This window comes from Miscanthus floridulus, chromosome 17, assembly GCF_019320115.1.
Source record: "Miscanthus floridulus cultivar M001 chromosome 17, ASM1932011v1, whole genome shotgun sequence".
NCBI lineage: Eukaryota > Viridiplantae > Streptophyta > Magnoliopsida > Poales > Poaceae > Miscanthus > Miscanthus floridulus.
The window spans coordinates 3,494,378-3,517,081 of NC_089596.1; the positions used below are offsets into that span (position 1 = coordinate 3,494,378).

General features: G+C 40.8%; 1 non-coding gene across 1 annotated transcript; it reads right to left on the bottom strand.

Annotated features, from left to right (window-relative positions):
* Positions 1 to 1,190: 1,190 nt before the first annotated feature.
* On the bottom strand, positions 1,191 to 1,299 carry LOC136519183 (small nucleolar RNA R71). Its single transcript, XR_010774744.1, has one exon. It is a non-coding gene; the product is annotated as a small nucleolar RNA R71 (small nucleolar RNA).
* Between the last annotated feature and the right edge of the window lie 21,405 nt (positions 1,300 to 22,704).

The window sequence follows — 22,704 nt, forward strand, 5'->3', positions numbered from 1 at the left end:
CGCCCTCTTCCAACAATGACAGACAACAACACGAGACAGACGAACAACAGACGGATCATTCCGACTCACTCTCTGCTAGCTTTAGACATCCTAAAGCTTCACAAAGCATATGTTCCAATAGATAGCGCACATAGGAGCTCCCGTCACTCTCAGCTCTTCAGTCCAGAGTCCGACTGGGCCTCTAACAACCCCCATCTTACTCCCACTCATTTGTAACCCCATAGCAAACTTCGAGCACCTAGGCTCAGGAATAAAGTTACCGACAGACTCAAACTGGACGTAGGGCACATTGCCTAAACTAGTATAAACCCTGTGTCATTGAGTGCTAGGCCACATCCGATAACAATGTACAGCAAAACGATAAATATTTACTAGTTGGTCACTTTTCGCACTGACATATAGGTTTATAATAGGTGGCTAAGTACTTCAACCAAGTGACACGTTAATAAATACCAATAATCATTTCTGGGCTGTTGCTAGGGGTTAGGATTTAAACTTCGTTCTTAGTAGTAATGCTAAGAAATGTGAACAAGCATTTTTGGCGCTATTGCTAGGGAAGGTAACTAGCAAAGGAAGTATTGATAAACTTATACCTATTGATGTGATCGAGATAACCATTGACCCTTGCTCAAGCAGGATTACCCTTGTTTTGTCTACTTTTATATCTTATGTAGGGTAATGAATGACCGATTTGAACCTTATGACAAACTACGTTGAAGATCCAGAAGCTTTAATCTGGAGAACCATAGCTAAACTCAAGAAAGTCTTAGCTTTAAAAATGGAAGATAACCATACAAGGCAAAACTTAACACCAGAATGTGAAGCCATGGCTAACAGGACTCTCCATGAATTCTCTGCTCCCACTATGGCCAACATCTGTACTGGACCGATAGTCAATATCGGAGACAATGGATTCGAGCTCAAGCCAGCTCTCATCAACATGGTGCGAGCGAACTAGTTTTGTGGAAAGGCACATGAAGATGCAAGTGCACATCTCTAACACTTCCTATAGATCTGCAGCACCTTCACCAACAAAGGAGTAACCCAGGACACCATACTACTTCGCCTCTTCCCATTTTCACTCTTGGAAAAGGCAAAGCAATGGTTCTACGCCAATAAATATAGAAACACTACATGGGATAACTGCTCCACTACCTTTTTAGCAAAGTTCTTTCCCATAGGCAAGACCAATGCTCTGCGTGAGAGAATATCAAGCTTTCAGCAACAACATGATGAATCTGTCCCTGAGGCATGGGAACACTTTCAAGATTATATTGCAGAATGTCCTCGTCATGGGATGGAGAATTGGCTACTCATGCAAATGCTCTACCATGGGTTGACAAACGGTACCCGTGAGACTGCTGCTGGAGGTGGATTCTTGTCACTTACACTTCCAGCTACAACCACTCTTGTGGAGAAGATGGCCTCCAACCAAGCCTGGAATGAAGAACATGTTCAGACCCACAAGAGAGGTGAAGGTATGCATCAACTTAAGAAGGTAGACATGCTATCTACCAAGATGGACCTACTGATGAAGAAGCTCAAAGACTGAGCTAATGAAAAGCAAGAAGTCATGCATATTCATGATTCACACATGATGTGTGAAGTGTGTGGTAGCACTGGGCATTCTAGGATTAACTATCCTGAAACCCAAGAGGATGTGAATTTTGTCAACAACAACAATTACTCTCGTCCTCAGTAGAATTATGGATGGAACCAACAACAGAGGCCAAACTACCAAGGTAACTATCAAGGTAATAATTATAATAACTTCAATCAACCACCCTTGAGAGAATTAATTGCTGGCCAATCTATACTTTATAGAAGGATTATCTAAGAAGGTAGCTACCAATGATAAAATTCTAGAAAATATAAATAATAGAATGGATAGCTTTGCTTTTGCCATTAAGAACCAGCATAGCTTTAATAAAATGATAGAATCACAAATAGCTCAGCTGGTGGCTACTGTTCCTCCATCCGACAAAGGTAAGATAATGGGGCAGATGGAAGATTTAGAAACTACAAATCTTGTCGATATTCATAATGCAACTTACTACTACATGGAGCCATCAACGGGAAGGTGGATAGATTATACCTTGCCTGAGAAGAAGAGCGATCTAGGAAGACCTCTCATCCCCATCGCCATTGGGCCTCACATTTTTCAAGAAGCTGTCTGTAACTTCAGAGCAAGCATCAATATCATGCCTAAGGTAATTTATAATCAAATTAATGGAGATGCTTTATTGTACACAAATATGTGTTTGCAGCTTGTAGATCATTCACTCTATTACCCCAAGGGAATTCTTGAAGATGCCATTATCCGAGTAGGACAATCATATTTTACCATAGACTTTGTGGTATTGGAAATAAGTGGAGATGTAAGGGCACCAATTATCTTGGGTTGACTTTTCCTAAGCAGCGTGAAGGCCATCATCTATGCGGATAGTGCCAAGATGTGCTTCACAATCAAGGATAGAAAGGAGAAGTTTTCGTTCAAGAATCGTATACACCATTCTCCTGGACATCCGTAGACGCCATACCTACTCGAAGTGACAACAGTGACCAAGAAGAAGAACAACAGGAGAAGGAGAAAGAACAAGACCAGTCAGCCACAAGAAGAAACGGTCAACATGATCAACACACTCCGATCAGAGTATGACCACTTCCTTGCTTCACCATTCCTTGCTAAGAGGGATGATCCAGGTGTACCAACGATCGAGTGTACTATTGGACAAAGAATCTTCCACAAGACCTTCTGCGACATTGGATCAGGAGTCAACATAATGTCTAAGGTAATGTATGAATACTTATTTGGTAACGAACCTTTGTACCCTACATATATGCAATTGCAGATGGCGGACCAATCAATCTGATTTCCAGAGGGGATAGCAAAAGATATTATCGTAAGAATACATGATCACTATACCCCTGCCGACTTCATGGTTCTAGACATGGGTGAAGAAGAAGACGATACACCCATCATCCTTGGAAGACCATTCCTCAACACAATCAACGTGATCATCTATGTCAGATTTGGACAAGTCCACTTTCAATTCCCTAGAGAAAAGGTACGTTGTTATTTTAATAGTTATACCACTTATGAGCAGTCGAAGAAGCCCCGTTCCAGGAGGAGACATCGATCATCTTAAAACCAAAAGAATCAATCTTCAAAGAATGAATGGGAGGAAGATAAGAAACTTGAAGGAGTTGTAAAGGATGAACCTGCTCCGCCAAAGTCAAGTCCACAGACCAAGAATGTATGAAAAGAGAAGGTAACATCATCACCAGAGTCACAAGAGCTGCAATCATCAGGGTCTCCATCCCTAGGACCGATTGATGCACCCAAGGAATGAACGAGATGGGAGAAGTGTTCTATTCGGAGGACTTAAAAATCCAAACCCTGACCGTGAGGTAACATCGGTAGTTATCCATATTTACTTTTTAGTATTGCATAAATTAATTTTCACTTTAGCATATTTACTTTTTCTGCATTAGCATTGCATTTAGAAAAGAAAAATAAAAAGATCCATTATTGCATTATATCATTGCATCATAAAGCCTAAAGCCCCATGTGAAAATTTTCTCAGTGTGTAAAAGCCCAAAGGAATATTCACCGGGGTGGCATAAAAATAAAAAGACATGCATACATATTTTCTTTCTGCATTATATAAATAAGAAAATCCAAAAATATATTAAATAGACATCCTACTAAGACTTTGTTAATTAGGAAATCTATCTAAACTCCAAGGACAACAAATCTCTGAATGGCTAACCGCTAAGCCCTTATCCTAATCTGTGCCATGAGTTTTGGTGTTCTTGTTGGAATATTTTGCAGGATGATCAAGAGTAAAGCCATCCATCCAAAGAACATATTCCCGAGCCACTACTACACCTGCTGTACGAGGAAAACTACTTCTGGAAGGATGACAGAGATTTGAAGAAAGACCACGACAACATCTAGCTTGGGGGAGGAGCATCCCCATGTATCTAGCTAAGTATTTTTCCCCTTTTTGGTTTTACTATCTTTGAGTTTTCTATATATTTGCTAAAGTCATAAAAAGTTGCATAACAAATAAAAACAAAATAAAAATTTATGTTAGCTATATATATATTAAGGTGTGATCTTAAATTATGAAAATAAAATAAAAAGTTTGTGTCTAGTTTTTAAGAGTTAAATAAAATGAGCTCTAAGGATAATCTCTTGCAATGGAAATGATGGCTAGTTGCTCTATCGTAATTCCTTTCAAGTACCTAGTTTTCAGCCTTGAATTCTCCCGAGTTTTGGATACAACTGTTTTATATAAGAATTTACTCTGAACTTGAAACTTGTGGGTAGCATATGCTTGATCTAAGTCAAGGTAATTGACGGATAAAATATGAGAAGGTCTGAGCTGCTATTTATCTTGTTCCTAGTGATACTAAAGTTCTAGAGATTTATCTTTTAAAAAACATAAAAATCTTACATGATGAGATCCTATATGATAAAGCTTAAATTCCTACTAGAGCCATATATGATATTTAGAATAGAAAGAACTTCCACTCTATATATGCTGCTTGTTTTGCATTGAGTTTAGTCAAGCTTTGTTGATCCTTATGAGAGGTTTATCATGCTCTTAAAATCAAGATCACGTACACACCACCCACATATGCACTACTCCTACACTGGGGGTAGGCGCAAAAACATGCCATTCCATTTAAATCCACCCAAAAATGCTTTACTCCTACATTGGGAGTGAACACCAAAAATATTCTTGATAAGATTTCCATCAAATAAATGCTCCAAGTTCTTGTTGCTATCTCTCAAAAGTTTTGTTGTAGAAAGAAGCGTGGGGCTACGCAAAAGTTATTTATAAAAAAAGATAAAAAAATGGACAAGTAAGAGCCTAGCTAGGATTCCCGATATTGTCAAGGGTGTGGTTCGGTATAAACTTTGTACCCATCTCTCTTTTGTTTCTCCATTATTTTTATATGCTAGTTACAATTGTTATGACAATCTCAATATTCATCTTATTCATGTTCTTCATTATGATGTTCATTGTCTACTTTGATTATATGCTTAGTATAGCTAGTTTATCATTATGTTTATGCATAAGTTCATATAGTGCTCAATCCAAGATACCATGGGTGGGTGGTCGACATTGTGTAAGCGTGGTGCTTATACATTGTTTACCTGCGGATACACCCTATATTCTGGGTCATGTGGTAGATCGTGGATGCGACACTCCCGTTGAGTCCTTTGTAGTCCACTCCCCGAATATAGGCATGCGTGGGGTCCGATTACGAAGGTAGAATGAGCTTTGCCCTCAATCTTCCTTAGTAATATCCCTTCTATGTAGATATGACGATGCTTTTAGCTATTATTACTAGGTGTAATTGCACTAATAATCAAATGTATGCTTTGACTTGTAATTAAGAATGACTTAGGAATTATTCCTCTAATATTCTACCTGACCATGCTAATGCCATAGAAAGGAGTGCTCTGAGTGACTTATCATTATCATTACTTATCATATATACATATCTTATCTTATGACTTATCCCTGTTGTGAGTAGAGTATTTGTTATGGTTTACTTCTCCTTCAATAACATAAGTTATCAATACATGTCCATACTAGACTTTCCTAGTGGTAACAATATAAATAACGATGCCTGGAATACTCTCGGGTAAAATGCTACAAGGGTATATTATATGTGCGCTTGCGGATACTCTTTATTCATAGATTTATATAGTCACATACTTTAATAAAGATCTGCTTAGTGTTATTCTAGTAGTGATACTATGTAGTACCAACACATATCTCTGGCGTCATCACTAGGGATGACAACCTAGTAAAGTTGGAAGATATAGATTTATAATAGGTGGCTAAGTACTTCAACCAAGTGACACGTTAATAAATACCAATAAACATTTCTGGGCTGTTGCTAGAGGTTAGGATTAAACTTTGTTCTTAGTAGCAATGCTAAGAAATGTCAACACTAGCTCAGTACCTTTCATCTTGTCAACATCCTCTTCTACAAGCATGTCTGCTTATGGGAATTACGTATCACAGACTGCTTTAACCTTCATGCTACCTGCCAAAAGATTGTGATCCCACAAATGTAAATTAATAACATCAGTTATATTAGATAGATATTGCACTATAATCTATGCTCTATCCAAGTAACAGCAAGATCGTAAACAATGTAAATCTCCAAATCTGTGCTCTATCCAAGTATCTAATAGGACCAACAGCCATTTGAGTTGCAACTTCCAATCTCTAAATATGTGAAATCTAATCTAAGTACTAAGCAAGTAACAAATCAAATGAAGCAAGTTTGATTTACACTGAATACCATCTACTAAGAAACAACAAGTTGCTTACCTACTCCTTCCGACAAAAGTATTCCAAGTTCAGCTCTAATACTTCCAATGCTACACAAAGATAAAACTGTGTCGGGCTTCATAGGCATAAGATTGCAATGAAGTGTACAAAATTATAGGCATATGACATCTGGCAATGATGTATTTCAAGTCACAAACAGAATAAATATTAGTATAAGAAACTTATAGATACCACTACTACCACTACTTAGTGTTATATGCAAGGCACCACCCTATCTAAGACACTAATGGGCATGAAAATTTCATTTAGCACATCACACTGCAGAAAATAGAACAAGGTATTGCATCATATAGCCATCAAAATTCAGAGTAGTCCTTATGGCAAAAGGTAATTGAAGAAAGGAAGATTCACTCACCCTATAGAATTCAGTGGTTGTTGCAGTCTCACAAAAAACTAACTGCGTTTAGCCTCACAGTTTCCTCCCTGTACATACAAATGAGAACGGAATCATATATACGTTGGTATGACTAACATATGCTGATTTCACAAATAACTAGCTGCTGCATTTACTTTTTATCAAAATCATCCAAATTTGATGTCCTTAGGTGCCAACCAAAAAGCAAAATAAGAAGGCCAGGTGCAAGTGTCTCCATACCTAGCACCACTTCTAGCTGACTTAGCTTCATACTAGGCGTGAGATACATCCATAAAATCATTCCCTGATTTTCAAATAATGCTAATAACAATGAGCAAAAGGAAAATACATGACAAACAATATTTTGATTTTCCATAGAATGATTTCCTGATTTCATGTATTTGTGATGCATATCAGCTACAAGAATAAAATCATAACATGGTAATATCCTAAAGAATAAAACTCCCTGTGGAGACAATTGTCGTGGATTTGTGATGCAGCTTGTCAAAAGTAGTACTTTAATTGTGAGACATATATGAATCAGGAATAATAAGGCAAGAACTTGTGAGAGAATTAGAGTAAATTAAGCATAAGTCCTTTATCTGTATCAAGAAGTATTGGCTTCAAGATCCATAAACTATTCAAAAAGAGAAATGCTTGAGACAAACCTACACTACAGGGCAATGTCAAAGTTAACTCATTTGTATCAAACTTCTCTAAGTTTGGCCAAATTCATAGACAAATTTATTAACAAAATTCAATCCACATCCTGCAGGAAGACCAAATCAAAATTTGCTCATACAAGCACACATTTGGGTTTAGATCTACAGATAGCCAAATAGCTTAAATTAGGGTTCCAGTGCTAAGTTTTACACAAAAAGAAGGGAAGAGAAGGGACAGGCATACCTGGTGTTGTGGATGCTCATAGCTGTAGATCTAGATGCCTGGGTGCCAGGGCGAAGCCAGAGCAAGCACGGCGGGGCCAAGGTCAGAGGTGGACAAGACGGAGGCACAAAGCATAGGGCGGTGGGCACGAACGGCGGCTCCATCGTCATGGGTAGCTTGGAGGAGAGGCGCGTCCTGCAACGGCGGCCTGGAGGACGGTCGAGGCGCGTCGCATGGCGGCGGACCTTGGGGCCACGCCTGGACGACCAGCGGCATGCCTGAGGCCGCGCCCTAGAGGGCCGGTGGCCGGCAGCGAAGCTCTTGGTGCGGCAGGAGGCAGATCTAGGGGCGGCGGGCGGCAATGGACCTAGGGTGGCGTGCAATGTCCATGGAGCTTGGGTGGCTGGCAACTGGCACGAGCGATGGATGTGGAGCAGAGATGGGGCAGCGGACCTAGAGCTGGGAGCGATGGGTCTTAAGGGCGCGGGCCGTGGTGCGTTTGGGATAGGGAGTGGGGGTGGCGGCCGCTGGAGGATTAGGTTTAGGTTGTTTTTTGTTTTTTGTTTTATTTTTTTCACTTTCTTTTCTATTTCATACCACGCCAATACCAAAAGGAAGGCGCCATTGTCAAAAACAGGGCGCCAATGCTGAAAACCGGGCGCCAAAGCCAAATCCATGCACATACCTTATTTTTTCTGTGCATACATAATTTTAATCTATGTGTAATACAAAACCGACAGAATAATTGTGTTTTTCCCATGCGTGTATAGTTTTTTCCTTTGAGTTTTATAAAAACTGACAGAATAATTTTAATTTTTCTGTGAGTGTATATTTTTTCCGTGTGTCTTTTGTCACGCATAGAAAAATCATACCATTATCCTGTGTGTTTTCGTATTTTTCTATCGGTGTATTCTAGAACCGACAAAATAATTGGAATTTTTCTGTGTGTAGCAAAAAATCGCACAGAAAAATTGGTCACCCACAGGGTAATTCGAGTTTTCAGTAGTGTTATAAATAAAATTTTATAAATTGCTTTAACATTTTATAAAATAGCGAGGGGGCTCTCCTTCTATAATACCCGTTAGATATAGATATCGTGTTATCTGAGTCTTCCATCATCATTATAATTTTATAAATTGCTTTGATGTTTTATACATCCAAAAAATAATTCATGATTCTAATTTTGTATTTGAAGAAATTGTTAATGATATATAAATTGACATATCAAGAATTCAATTAATATTCCCATTGTATTTGAAATAGTTTTCCATAAACACGTGCAAGTCGTATGGGCATATTTCGTAGTAAACAAAACAAGCAACATAAACCATATATTTATATTAGATAGATATACAGCACAATCCCACTTGCCGCGATGCCACATTTACCTGATCCCGGGGTTGGATTCCCATGGGCCACGATTACCTGATCCCGTGGGGTCATTCAGGGACCATTAGAATTCAACGGATTAGTGCTAAGTGAAATCATCGTAAAGTTTTGATTTTTTTTCATAAAAGAATTACTAACATTTATAATATAAAATAAGTAGGTTTAAGATGAAATGTATTTCAATAGTATACTTAATAGAATCATATCTAATTTGCATGGATAATGGATCCAGATTCAGGTTGCATTATTTTTGGGACAAGTTGAGTTTACTTTGTGATAAGTGATAGATTACTGTTGTATGATTTTTCTTAACACTTCTCCTATATTTCATGTGTCTGTTTTTTTTTTGTTCAGGCAACAAACAATTGTATCATCGATTAGCTATAGAGAAAAAAATATAGATTATCTCTAGTGAGTTGTTCTTTTAGTTGTACTAGTTTCATGAGTAAAATAGTTGCATGAAAATTTCTAAACATTCGTTCAGGCACATAAAATAATGTAGCAGCTTCCTTTCTCAACAGCTGCCCATCTATGTTTGGCTGGCATGCATTTATTTATACACGGCTATCCTGATCCTGATAACTTTTGTCCCCATGGGTTAGCCCATCTATGCTTGTCTGGCATTTATACACGTCTTGGCCTGTTTGGTTCCTTTGACCGAATTTTAGTCCATGTCCATCGGATGTTTGACACATATATGGAGTATTAAATATAGATTAAAAAAATAACTAATTACACAGATTGCGACTAATTTGCGAGACGATTTTTTAAGCCTAATTAATCCATGATTTGATAATGTGGTGCTACAGTAAATATGTACTAATGCTGGGTTAATTAGGCTTAATAAATTCATCTCGTAAATTAGTCTCCATCTGTGTAATTAGTTTTATAATTAACTCATGTTTACTTTCTAACTTTTGTCCCCATCTGTTAGATTGCCTGGCGATATGACAGCTATACATGGAGAGAATACGACAATTTTTCCTGTCGGCTTTGGGTTTTTACATTGATTCGTGAAGAGGACTGATAGCCGTCGTAATTGCTAGCTACATCCCCATGTGACGCTTATTTAAGAGAGACACTGGACCAGCTAGCCATGCTCACGCTGTCGCGTTTACGCTTCCCATTAATATTAATTCGGCCTCAAACTATAAAAGGGCATCATATAGCAGGACAAAGCATCCGCCAGAAGCTTTTCTTTCTTTCTTTCTTTGGAAACCGTCATGCAGAAGCTTATAACTATATAATACTCCCTCTGTTCCAAATTGTAATAGAAGTTTTGACTTTTTTTAGATACATAGTTTTTGCTATGCATTTACATCTAAATATATATAAAGAGAACTGCTCCGGTACTCCTTTTTCTGAAAATTGCACACGTCTCAAAGCAGCCCAACTTAATAAGTTATCATTTTCTTAGTTATATTCATTTGGGTCCTGCTTGGGCCCTTCCAATCATTCCCAGCCCAAACCCAGTCCGCTGGTTAGTATCCTCTACATCCGCTTTCTTCGGAGCTTTTCTCGCGAGATGAGTTCTTCACGGAATGGGGTGGTGTCCATGCATTCAGATGGAGATGGTGGTGCTCCCTTGCCAGCAGTGCCCACGGCAACGTCCAAGATCGACACAACTATCACGGTGGCCGTCACTACTTGAAAAACGGTTTGTAGCAACGGGACAAATTTTTTGTAGGGACGGCTGGTGATGGAGCCGCTCCTACAGTAGTGTGCTCAGGAGCCCAGACACCAGCCGCCCCTACAAATGGAACAGCAGGGGCGGCTAGTGATACGAGCCGCCCCTACAAATGGGTCTGATTTGTAGGGACGGCTCACTCACCAACCGTCTCCGGCGTTGCTATTTGTAGGGGCGGCTGGTGATTGAGCCGTCCCTACAAATGCCCTCGTATAAATACCTTCGATTTGTAGGACGGTTCAATCACCAGCCATCCCTTCAAATGATCCACATATAAAACAAATTGTAGTACCTTCTATCTCCTCGGGTCACTTACTCCAACCCGTGAAAGAAAGGTGGGGAGGCCTTGGACACCTCCCAAAAATTGCTCTACTAAGGGGGAAAGGTTTTGATCTTAAATCCTTTGGTGGAGAGGTTGTAGAAGGTAAGAAAATGCTATTCCACACTTTTTTGAAGTTTTAATGGTTGGTTAGTGAGTAATTAGAGTTTTGTTTTTCTCTCTCTTCTATGGTGCTTGAGTTACTTATGAAGTAAATTAGACCCAAGTTTTGAATGTACTAGGGTAAAGTAGGGAGGGGAACAAGCTCATACCCTTATTTGGTCTAGTTTCTTAAATTTAGTGAACAATTAGTTAGTTTTATGGATGTTTTATGTGCATGTGGATCTAGATCTAGGGTTTGGTTTTTTTATTAATTTCATTTTTGTAAATTTATGTTTGATAAAATTGGACTAGGGTTTGTATGAAATATATTGGGTAAAATATAATTGTTGCTAATTATTGTCTTTGAAATTGTTTATTGTAATCAACAAATATGTATTTTAATTATTTATAGATAAATGGGCCATTAATTAATTTTCATCTACCATGGTGTATTTGTATGCTTCATGTAATTATATTAGATTTATATTCATATATATCTGAAGTATATACAATTATTCTCAAGTAATTATTAATTTGATTTATTTATATATATACCTGAATAAGTGGTCCTTTAATGTTTGTTTTGTTGTTATTGTAAAAGATAGAGTACAGAAACTCTTGGATGTATGGTTCGTTAAGGTTCAAGCATGTTTCCGTGAAGAGGTAGATAAATTTATTGAAGCTGCAAAGAAGCACACAACGACATTGAAAGAGAATAAGGATACAATTATTTGTCCCCGTAAAGATTGTAAGAATCGTATGGCATGGACAGATGTGACTATCATCAGATCACATTTGATTATGTGAGAATTTATTGAGGACTACACAGTGTGGATTCATCATGGTGAAATGGTTATTGTTAACGACGAGGATAAATAGGAATACGACGACGAAACCATAGAATCCTTGTCCCAATATTTAGCAGAGCTTGATGCATGAATGGATTTCGAGTTTAGCAATGAATAAGGTGGTGATGCTGGTGGTTGGAATGGTAACGACGAAGGTGGTGCCAATAATGATGGTGGAGCACGTGTCGGGGATGAAGATGATTCGGAGGACATGATTCGAGCCCTTAGACCAGACATTTTACTAAATAGCCCGAAAGGTCTAGAAAATTTAGAAAGGGTGACAAAAGCATCGAAGGAGACTGTGTATGGTGTTGAAAAGGGCTGTCCGACACATTGGACATTGCTACGTTTTATGCTTGAGCTACTCATCCTGAAGGCTAAGTATAGCTGGTCAGACTGTAGTTTCAATGATCTGTTGCATCTCCTATCATGGGTGCTGCCACAACCAAACTTAGTTTCTGCCAACACATACCAAGCGAAGATGGTCATAAGTCCATTGACAATGGGGGTTGAAAAAATCCATGCATGCCCCAATCATTGTATACTTTTTCGTGGCAAAACGTTCAAGTCACTGGATAAATGTCCTCGGTGTGGGGCCAGCCGGTATAAGAACAATGACCTTTACAGTGGAGACGAAGCCTCCACGGAGAAAAAGAGGAATAGGAAGGATACAAAAAAGGTCGTACAAGAATCTCAGCCCCCAGAGGTCACTCCATTAGGCAACAATGCAAAATGGAGAAGAATTCCTGCCTTAGTAATGTGGTATCTGCCAGTGACCAACCGCTTGAGACGTATCTTCCTAAATCCTAAAGAAGCCACACTCATGACATGGTGGGATGATAAGCGCAAGGTGGATGATGATAAGATTGCACACCCAGCTGATTGTAGTCAGTGACAAAGGTTCGATGAGAAGCACAAAGAATTCAGCGATGACCCAAGAAATGTACGGTTTGACCATGTACAACATCCCAACATGGTTGTGTTAGAAGAGAAAGTATCTTCTGTCGACATAGAATTTTCGCCTCCGTGCCGAGGACACACGCAGCAAGCCGAAAGGGTCCGCTCGATTGAGCAGATCCGCCTGGCTTCAGCGCAAGGGTGGTCGATCCTGCGCAATCCTCCCGAGATGTGTCAGTCAATTTGACCCTATAATTGACAATGAGAGAAAGCTTATCAGTAATTAAGGGCGGAACGTGCCGGTGTTACCAGATAGTCCCGAATGTGCGGCTATGAGAGCCAATATGAGAGGAAATCGACTAAATAGCCGATCCCAGCATGTTCATAAGAATGAATCGATTAAAGCTCATGGGGTTGTATAAGAAGGATCGGTTATCATTCAGGATGAATGTTATTTATGCAAATATTAATCAATAGCAATAAGATATCAATGACGATTGGTTTATACCGAGCCAATGATTACAAGTAACCGAACTCCTTTTATTTAAAGAAACAACTCAACACCTCTTAACCATTTAATAAAGGTAAATAAAATGAACATGTTAGATCTCATCTATCGTCATGACCAGTGGGGCATGAGGCAGAATCATGCAGGCCGTAGAAACAACAATAGACTCAATGACCCTAACTCATTACTAATATCAGTGGGACATGAGGCAGAATCATGCAGGCCGTAATACCATAACAACATCATGGGGCTAACACATCTTTCAACTTATATCTACTTCAATGATCTCATAATATGAACTGTTCGTGAAACCAATCGATATCAGCTAAACAGCCGATTCAGGCATAGCGCACAGTTAAGGTCATACCTTCTCAGGAATGGGTCTACTAACTAATGATTCCCACTCCATGGTGTCAATAGTGGGGTGAGAGGTAGAATCCCATAGCCATGACGATGGGCCATGGAAAGGTTTTCATTAACTAATAGATCTACTCAAGATCGGACATGGCTTAACCGCACGCTATGCGCGATTAAGATTAACGTAGAACAACCGATAAAAAACATAACTCATTGCTTAAGATGTAGATTAGATTAGTTTTAGATTAGCAAACGATGAGTTAAATAAGATATAAGGCCGATCCAGATCAATCTCAATCGGGCAGAGTGATATTGCTGCAATTCGATAAACAATGAAAGCAATAAGCAATATCGGTAACTTAATGAATCTACCAAAGACTGCCATACTAAGATAGAGCCGATAACTTGACCTTGATCTAATTCAAGCAGTGGGGTGTGAGGCAGAATCACGCAGGCCATACTTGAATTAGACAAGAATCGATAACTAGCCTATACTAGAGTCGCAGTGGGGGTCGATCGGATCGATGCAGCCATACGAACAGAGGTATAAACCATGACGGTACTTACAGACAAGCAGTGGAGGTTGACCGGATCGATGCAACCGTACTCGCTGAAAAACTCGCCAAGGTCTACTCTAATGCTACTCCTAAGGGGTGGCTAGAGCCAAAAAAAGTAATTGACTTTGTATTTGACTGATTGATGATCTTTACAATAGCCAGGGTTTGGTATTTATACCCGGAGCCTAAACACGAACCTTGCTCGAGTACGGCTCAATAAAATCTTTGGCATAATGAAAACATTCCTAATTTAAGATAACTTGGACTCTAATCTTTCCCTTTTTGTAGAGTCCAGCATGTCTCATCCTGGCGCTGATCGTAGCCTTTGTCCTTATCTGCTGGCGCCATCTGAAGAAAGCCGATTATATTTCTTGCATCCGAATCGGCTAGTTCCAATCTGCATGTAATTGATTCCTTGATGATATGGTCTTGGGAGCTTTTGAGTCACCGCGACCTTCTTTCTAAATTTCGGTGTAAACACTGGCCCCCTAATTTTGGGATAAAAGAAATTTTATTCCAAAATTACCATGTCTATGCTCCCGATTGGTCCGCCGTCATGGGTAAAGAATCTTGATCAGGGGTCTACTGTCCGCCGCCGCCTATGTCAGCTCATGAGCCCATACTTCAAAAACTTTTACGGAGCCTCACGGGCCTTTGGATTTATCTTCCCGGGCCTGCTATAAAATGTCCTTCTAACTGTGGCGAGAGCAACTTAACAATTCAGCCATACTTTGTTTTCATCTACTCTCTCGAGTGCCTCTAGTTTTGCCAGACCCTCCATGGTCTGCCCTCTTGTTCTGAAGATCTTGAGTGGCTAGAAGAATTCTTGTGCATAGGGTGATTGCATTACTTATCCTAGCGCCTCGTTGAGCAAGAAGACCTGTTATTACGGTTAGAAGAATCCTTGTGATATCACCTAAGTCTTCTCTTCATGCTCACAAAGATGTTCTAGTGTTTGCGAGGGCTAGAATGTTTGATCACCTTCCCCTTTGAATCTTTTAGATCTATCCACCCAACTAGAGAGTCTTCGATCAGCTACGGATCATACGGTGTGATTTGTCAATGCCAGGGACGCCGTTCTGGTGGTTCGCTTGCACGACATTCCAAATCATGTCAGGGAGGTCGCCCTTCATAGAGTTTGTCATAGAGCCGCCATGGCGTTGGCTGCTGCCTAAGCCTGTTCGGGTCATAATCTTTAGCTTCTTCCCCATGGTTTTCCAGACGCAGCATACCATGGGGAGCATGAGCGCTTGGTTGAGGATTTTATGAGTGTCGCCAATTCCGTAGCTTTCAATACCCTGGCCGATGATATAGTAAGCAAAGTTTTTTCCGGTCTGTAGTTTGTAATAGGCGACATTTGGCAAACAATTTCTTTGCCTTGAGTGATTCTCCTTTGCTCCATGCTTCATACCTCATTCGTGTTCACTTTGGGCAATATACATTGTGCCTCCTGGGTAGAAGTGATACCCTTCTGGTATCGGCTAGCCGAGAAAATTGGTTGCCAACTATAAATCCAAATGTTAGGGTAATATTCCTTCAAATATTCCCCATTCGATTGCTTTGCCGAATCCTTCTTCTCCTCCCAGTGTCGCCAAAACGTACCAAGCGCGCAACGCCTGAGCCGATAAGGTTTCTCCTGATTAGGCAACCATATCTGCTATTTCGCCTTTTGGTCATCATAAGTATGTCTTTGAGAGCATCTCTAGATCAGCCGGAGAAGTCAATAGCCCATGGGAGCTGATGCCATTTGATTATAAATACCGAGAGCGACCCATGATGTTCCAAACTTGAAATTCGTATGTCATCGCGTACCTCATGTAGAACCGATCATATATCTCCGTGGTTTACTGACGCCTCCTCCTTCGGCTAAAGAGCCAATTTAATACAACCGATCCAAGCCTCTAGTTCAATCAAGTCTAAAAACATGGCTTTCATTAAGAGAACCCTTCAATTTTCTGCCTTTCGGTTGCTTGGCGCCGTGTTTCCATCATCATTAGCGAAGTGGCGCTTCGCCTTCCATTAATTGCCATTGCCTTTTACACGTCCCGAGGCGTCCGCCTCTTCGCTTCAGGTCTTCAAATACTGGCTAGTGGTTTTGGCCTCGAATACGTCCCCACTCGCAACTATTCCCTCGTTCTTCTCCGCCTACCGAAGTCCTGCAGTGGTTTTTCCTTTTCTCTTTCGTAGATCCAACCATCCCTCATGGCCGGCGAAGACAACCGAAGCAAGCGCGTGGCGGAGGAAATCATGGAGGGGAATATGCCAATGAACCAGCGTCTCCGACGCATGAGGTGAGATTGACATTTCTTGTTTGTGATGATGAACAGTTCTAACTCACCTATAGGTTTGTAGTGAACGATAGTCTCCATCCTCTTCGTAGGGCCGGTGGGCCTTTCAATGCCACATCTTCTTTTCTGGCCTCGTCGTTGGATTCTTCTGACCTACAATGGAGACGACACCCAGCGCTACCTTCATGAGTGGAGGATGGCTCAGAATCACTATTCTAAGGCGACTTGGGAGAACGGCCAACTGTAAATTCGCCTTGGGGTTTCTCAGGCCACCCTTCACATGGCTGAGGAGGAGGCTAGCGCTGTCTGAGCGCGGCTAGCTAAGTCTGACACCACGGTTGCGGGTAAGATAAATTCTAGGAATGCCTCATTCCGATTTCCATTATCTTTGTCTTGATAGTCCTTTGTTCCTATGACTGTCAGCTCTGACGGTGCAGTTAGAGTCCCTCCAACTGGTAGCGAACACAGCTGCGGACATCATCAATGCACGGGGTTCCCATATTAATGCTCGTCTTCAAGACATCCTAGCCTGCGTTCGAGAGATCGCCCTCCATGGTGTTTGTCATGGTGTGGTGGTGGCGCTGACCGTGGCACAAGTCCAAACTGGGTATGAGCTCTATGCCATGGAGGTTGGCTTCCCGACTGGTGACGGCCCTGAGGGGCATGAAGATTTGATAGAAGGCTTCACCACAGTGGCCGAGGCCATTGTGGACATCACCTCTGCTCAGGATGTGGTGAACAAAGTCTTTGATTAGTTTGTACTTAGGGTAATCTGGATGAACAAAGAGTCCTGTTCCTCCATGAACATGCTTCAATGTAGTGTCCTTGTGTATGATTGTTTTTGCTTTTGTTTTTTGCTCTATAGGCGATACATATCATATAGGCTTTTACTATCTTCAAAGTTCTTTCATTTTTGAACTAGAGGTAATACCTTCCTAATACCGGCTATTGGAGCCGAGAACGAATCGACTATCAAATTCAGAGGTCAGAATAATATCTCTTCATGCATTTTTTATTCCAAAGATCAAACGATCGATCAATCTGAGTCAAGCATCCTATTAAGTGAAACATAACTTCTCTTAAGAAATCCATTAACTCAGAATCGCACTTACACTTTAATTCAGCATTCACATGCGTCGGCCTAAACCATTTCCAAGACTCAATGTTTATTTTCCCTTAACTCAATGGCCAACGCGACACCACGATTACTGATTAAAACAAACTTTCAGAGCCGATTGCTTGAACTGGCTGTTGGCCTTCATTATTAATCTTGATGAAGCCTACTTCCCATGTTTTGCTGGAAAGGCATTCAAAGTCTCCTAATTCCCAAAGCACTGGATCGGCTGTTGCGATGCTCATAGACTCATCAGTGCGAACCACCTCGACATCATCCCCATGCCATTGAATCAAACATTGATGTATGGTCGATGGTACACAACAGTTTGCGTGAATCCAGTCACGACTAAGGAGTAAACTGTATGAGCCTTTTCCATCGATGACAAATAACGTGGTGAGCAGAGTTTTACTCTCGATTGTTAACTTGATGTTTATTGCCCCCCGGGTCTTAGATGTATTCCCTTCGAAGTCTCTAAGCATCATGTTGGTCTCAAGCAAATCTCCTGGTCCCTTGCCAAGCTTACGAAAAGTAGTGTAAGGCATAAGATTGACAGAAGCACCTCCGTCCACTAACATTTTGTTCATTGGCTTCCCATCAACAAAACCTTTCATGTATAAAGCCTTTAAGTGCCGATGTTTGACTGGCTTATCAAATATCACTTGGTGTGTAACCGTCAACTTGGCAACCATCCCTTCATACTCTGATTCATTGAAGTCTGAGCAAACTTCCTGATCCGCTAGAGCTCTGAATTCTGATGGCAACAGAAAAGCCATTTGGATATTAGCCGATGGTTGCTTCTTATCAGCTATTTGCTTGATACGCCACACTTGAGTTTTACCAGATGGCTGAGCCTGTTCCATCTCCTTATTCCTTAGGCGTTGCACTCTTCTCTTCTGGCTCCTTGTTAAAACTCCGGGGCACCATTGGCCTTCCTACCAAACATGTTCCCTCTGATTGTTTTCTTCTTCATGATCAGCTCAGTCTTGGTCAACAACTTTCTTTCCCAACCGATCATGAATACTTTTATTTTTTAAACACCGATCCATGTTATTATGATGATATGCATTCTGGGCATGGATAGACCGACGATTGATTTGAGATTACCTAAACTCCCAATATTGATTACTGCATTCCGGACAGTTATGTCTGGTAGGCAATTTCAAACCTTCGTTCCAGCAGTATCTGAAGAAAGGATAATTCCAGTGCGATTCAGCTTGCTTCCTTTCATACCTTTCTTCTTCTAGTTGAAGCTGGTATTCTTGATCCTCTAACCATTGCTGATGATCTTTTTCCTTCTGCCGCCACCACTTATTCAACAGGATCCGAGATGTGACTTGCGGCCTCGTTGCTCCATCCTTTGATGTTCCCCCCTGCTCATATCGGCTCTTCTGCTGATCATGACATTTTTTAACCTCTCTATATTCATCAGCCGATATCTGCATCTTGGGATTGACTGTTCCATCTTTTCTTGATTTGGCCGATGTTAGGACCTTAGTTTTTCCTTTGAATATCCCAACATCAACCATATTTTGATCTCCTGGGAAAGGATTATCATCAACTTTCATCTTCTAAGGCGTATCGAACTTGAGCCTCCCTTGCTGAATAGCCCTTTGTATATGCTGTCAAAAAATTCTACACTCATTAGTGGAATGAGAAGTAGCATTATGGAACTTGCAGAACTTCTTATTCTTTAACTATTTAGGGGGCAACATAACATGATTGTCCAGCAATTTGATCTGTCCCTTCTCAAGTAAAAAAGTTAAAGAGCTTATTCGATTTTGTGACATCAAAGTCATAGCTCTCTTCGACTCCCCTTCCCTAAGGATTTGGCACCATTACTGTCTTCTTGCTCCAATTCTATTTAGCTGTAGCAACCTCCTCTTCTTCATCTTCATAGCCGTCATTTGCTGAGTATGGATCATAAGCTTCGGCTATGGTGGTATTCTTCTAGAATCGAGTGTCTCTACGCATACTCTGAAATTGGCTATTAAGCGCTGCTACTCATTGAGCCAGTTGACCCAAGTTATCAAATTCTTGCCCTAGCAGCTTTTCCTTCCATGTTGGCAGCATTCCTTGGACAGCTAAAGCAGCTAGCTGATCATTGGCCAAACTCAATGAGAAGCACAAATTCCTAGTCTCTTGGAACCCCTGAAGAAACTTAGTGCTCGATTCATTAGTCCTCTATCTCATGGTCGTCAGATCAGTGATCCTCTTTTCTCCAGTCCTAGTATAAAAATATGTATAAAACTCCTTCTCCAGGTTAGCCCAATTGGCAATGGAGTTGACTGGTAGTGACGAGAACCAAGTGAAGGCTGGCCCTGACCGGGATAAGGAGAAAAACCAAACCCGATGGGCATCCTCAACTGATGCTTCACCCAATTGTGTAAGATACTAACTGACATGTTCTATTGTGCTTGTACTGTTTTGACTAGTGAACTTGGCAAACTCTAGGAGCCTATAATTTGTAGGAATAACGACCAAATCATACCATTCTGGATATGGACGTTTGTATGAAAAGGTTAGCCCCTTCGGCTTCAAACCAAACTAATTCTTCATCATCTTGGTCACCTTCAGTAGCAACTCATCAGCTTGCGGATTTGGATTTCTCGGTACTTGCTGACCCATCTGTGGATTCAAATCTCGCGTGCCTTGATATCCTAGATTTGGCATCATGTGGAGGGTGTTATAATCCGTGCCATAGTGATAGCCTTATGGAATCTCAATCTGTTGGGTCCTTTGCTGGCTTGCTGCTTGAAGTCTCTGATTATAGACATAAGGATCTATATCTTTACGGATCTTTTGAATTGATGGTGCTATTTTTTGAGCCAACGACGATATGTGGCCTGATGTGCCAAAATTGATCATCTGGTTCTGACTTTGTCCTGTCAGCTGTTGTACATGCTGTATTGACGGTCTAGGATTGTACTGTACCTAATTCATAGCAGTGCCTGGAGTTTGTTCAGATGAACCTTGAAGCATCTAGACATCACCATTACTAGCTGGTACTGCTTCTTGATGGCTAGTACCGACTTGATTAGTCCCTTGAGTCGATGGATCTAGAATGTTGTAACAAGTCGATCCAACCTAACCAACTAGAATCCCATGAATCGCCTCTTTTACGGCGTTGTGAAATGCGTCAGCGAAAGCTTCATTGCGGCCTGATATGGCATCACGAATAGATTTATCTATGACTTCTGTAAAAAAATGCCTGTCTTCAGCTTCAACCGCATCTATCTACCCATGTAGTAGAACTCTTTGTAGTGGAAATTTCTAAATAATTGTGCTGTCACGTGTTTTGGTGTAGGACAACAAACACTTCTTCTGAAATTCTTCTGTAGCCTTGCCAATGGTATCCTTATCCTCATCAGGTAGGTCCTCATAGTGTACCATAAGGATGTTGTCGTTATTGTGAGCCACCATGATGATTGTGGGGTTCCACCGGGCGTGCCAGAAACGTGTGTCGACACAGAATTTTTGCCTCCGTGCCGAGGACACACGCAGGAAGCCGGAAGGGTCCGCTCGATTGAGCAGATCCGCCTGGCTTTAGCGCAAGGGTGGTCGATCCTGCGCAATCCTCCCGAGACGTGCCAGTCAATTTGACCCTATAATTGACAAGGAGAGAAAGCTTATCAGTAATTAAGGGCGAAACGTGTCGGTGTTGCCAGACAGTCCTAAATGTGCGGCTCTGAGAGCCGATATGAGAGGAAATCGACTAAATAGCCGATCCCAGCATGTTCACAAGAATAAATCGATTAAAGCTTATGGGGTTGTATAAGAAGGATCGGTTATCATTCAGGATGAATGTTATTTAAGCAAATATTAATCAATGGCAATAAGATATCAATGACGATTGGTTTATACTGAGCCAATGATTACAAGTAACTGAACTCCTTTTATTTAAAGAAACAACTCAACACCTCTTAACCATTTAATAAAGGTAAATCTAATAAACATGTTAGATCTCATCTATCGCCATGACTAGTGGGGCATGAGGCAAAATCATGCAGGTCGTAGAAACAACAATAGACTCGACGACTCTAACTCATTACTAATATCAGTGGGGCATGAGGTAGAATCATACAGGCCATAATACCATAACAAGATCATGGGGCTAACACATCTTTCAACTTATCTCTACTTCAATGATCTCGTAATGTGAGCTGTTCGTGAAAGCATTCGATATCGGCTAAATAGCCGATTCAGGCATAGCGCACAGTTAAGGTCATGCCTTCTCAGGAACGGCTCTACTAACTAACAATTCCCACTCCATGGTGTCAATAGTGGGGTGAGAGGCAGAACCCCATAGGCCGTGATGACGGGCCATGGAAAGGTTTTCATTAACTAATAGATCTACTCAAGATCGAACATGCCTTAACCGCATGCTATGCGCGATTAAGATTGACGCAGAACAGCCGATAAAAAACATAACTCATCGCTTAAAATGTAGATTAGATTAGTTTTAGATTAGCAAACGATGAGTTAAACAAGATATAAGGCCGATCCAGATCAATCTCAATTGGGCAGAGTGATATTGCTATAATTAGATAAACAATGAAAGCAATAAGCAATATCGGTAACTTAATGAATCTACCAAAGACTACCATACTAAGATAGAGCTGAAAACTTGACCTTGATCTAATTCAAGCAGTGGGGTGTGAGACTGAATCACATAGGCCATACTTGAATTAGACAAGAATCGATAACTAGCCTATACCAGAGTCGTAGTGGGGGTCGACCGGATCGATGCAGCCATACGAACAGAGGTATAAACCATGACAAAACTTACAGACAAGCAGTGGAGGTCGACCAGATCGATGCAGCCGTACTCATTGAAGAACTCACCAAAATCTACTCTACTCCTACTCCTAAGGGGTGGCCGAAGCCGAAAAAAGTAATTGACTTTGTATTTGATTGATTGATGATCTTGACAATAGCCGGGGTTTGGTATTTATACCTGGAGCCTAAAAACAAACCTTGCTCGAGTACGACTCAATACAATCTTTGGCATAATG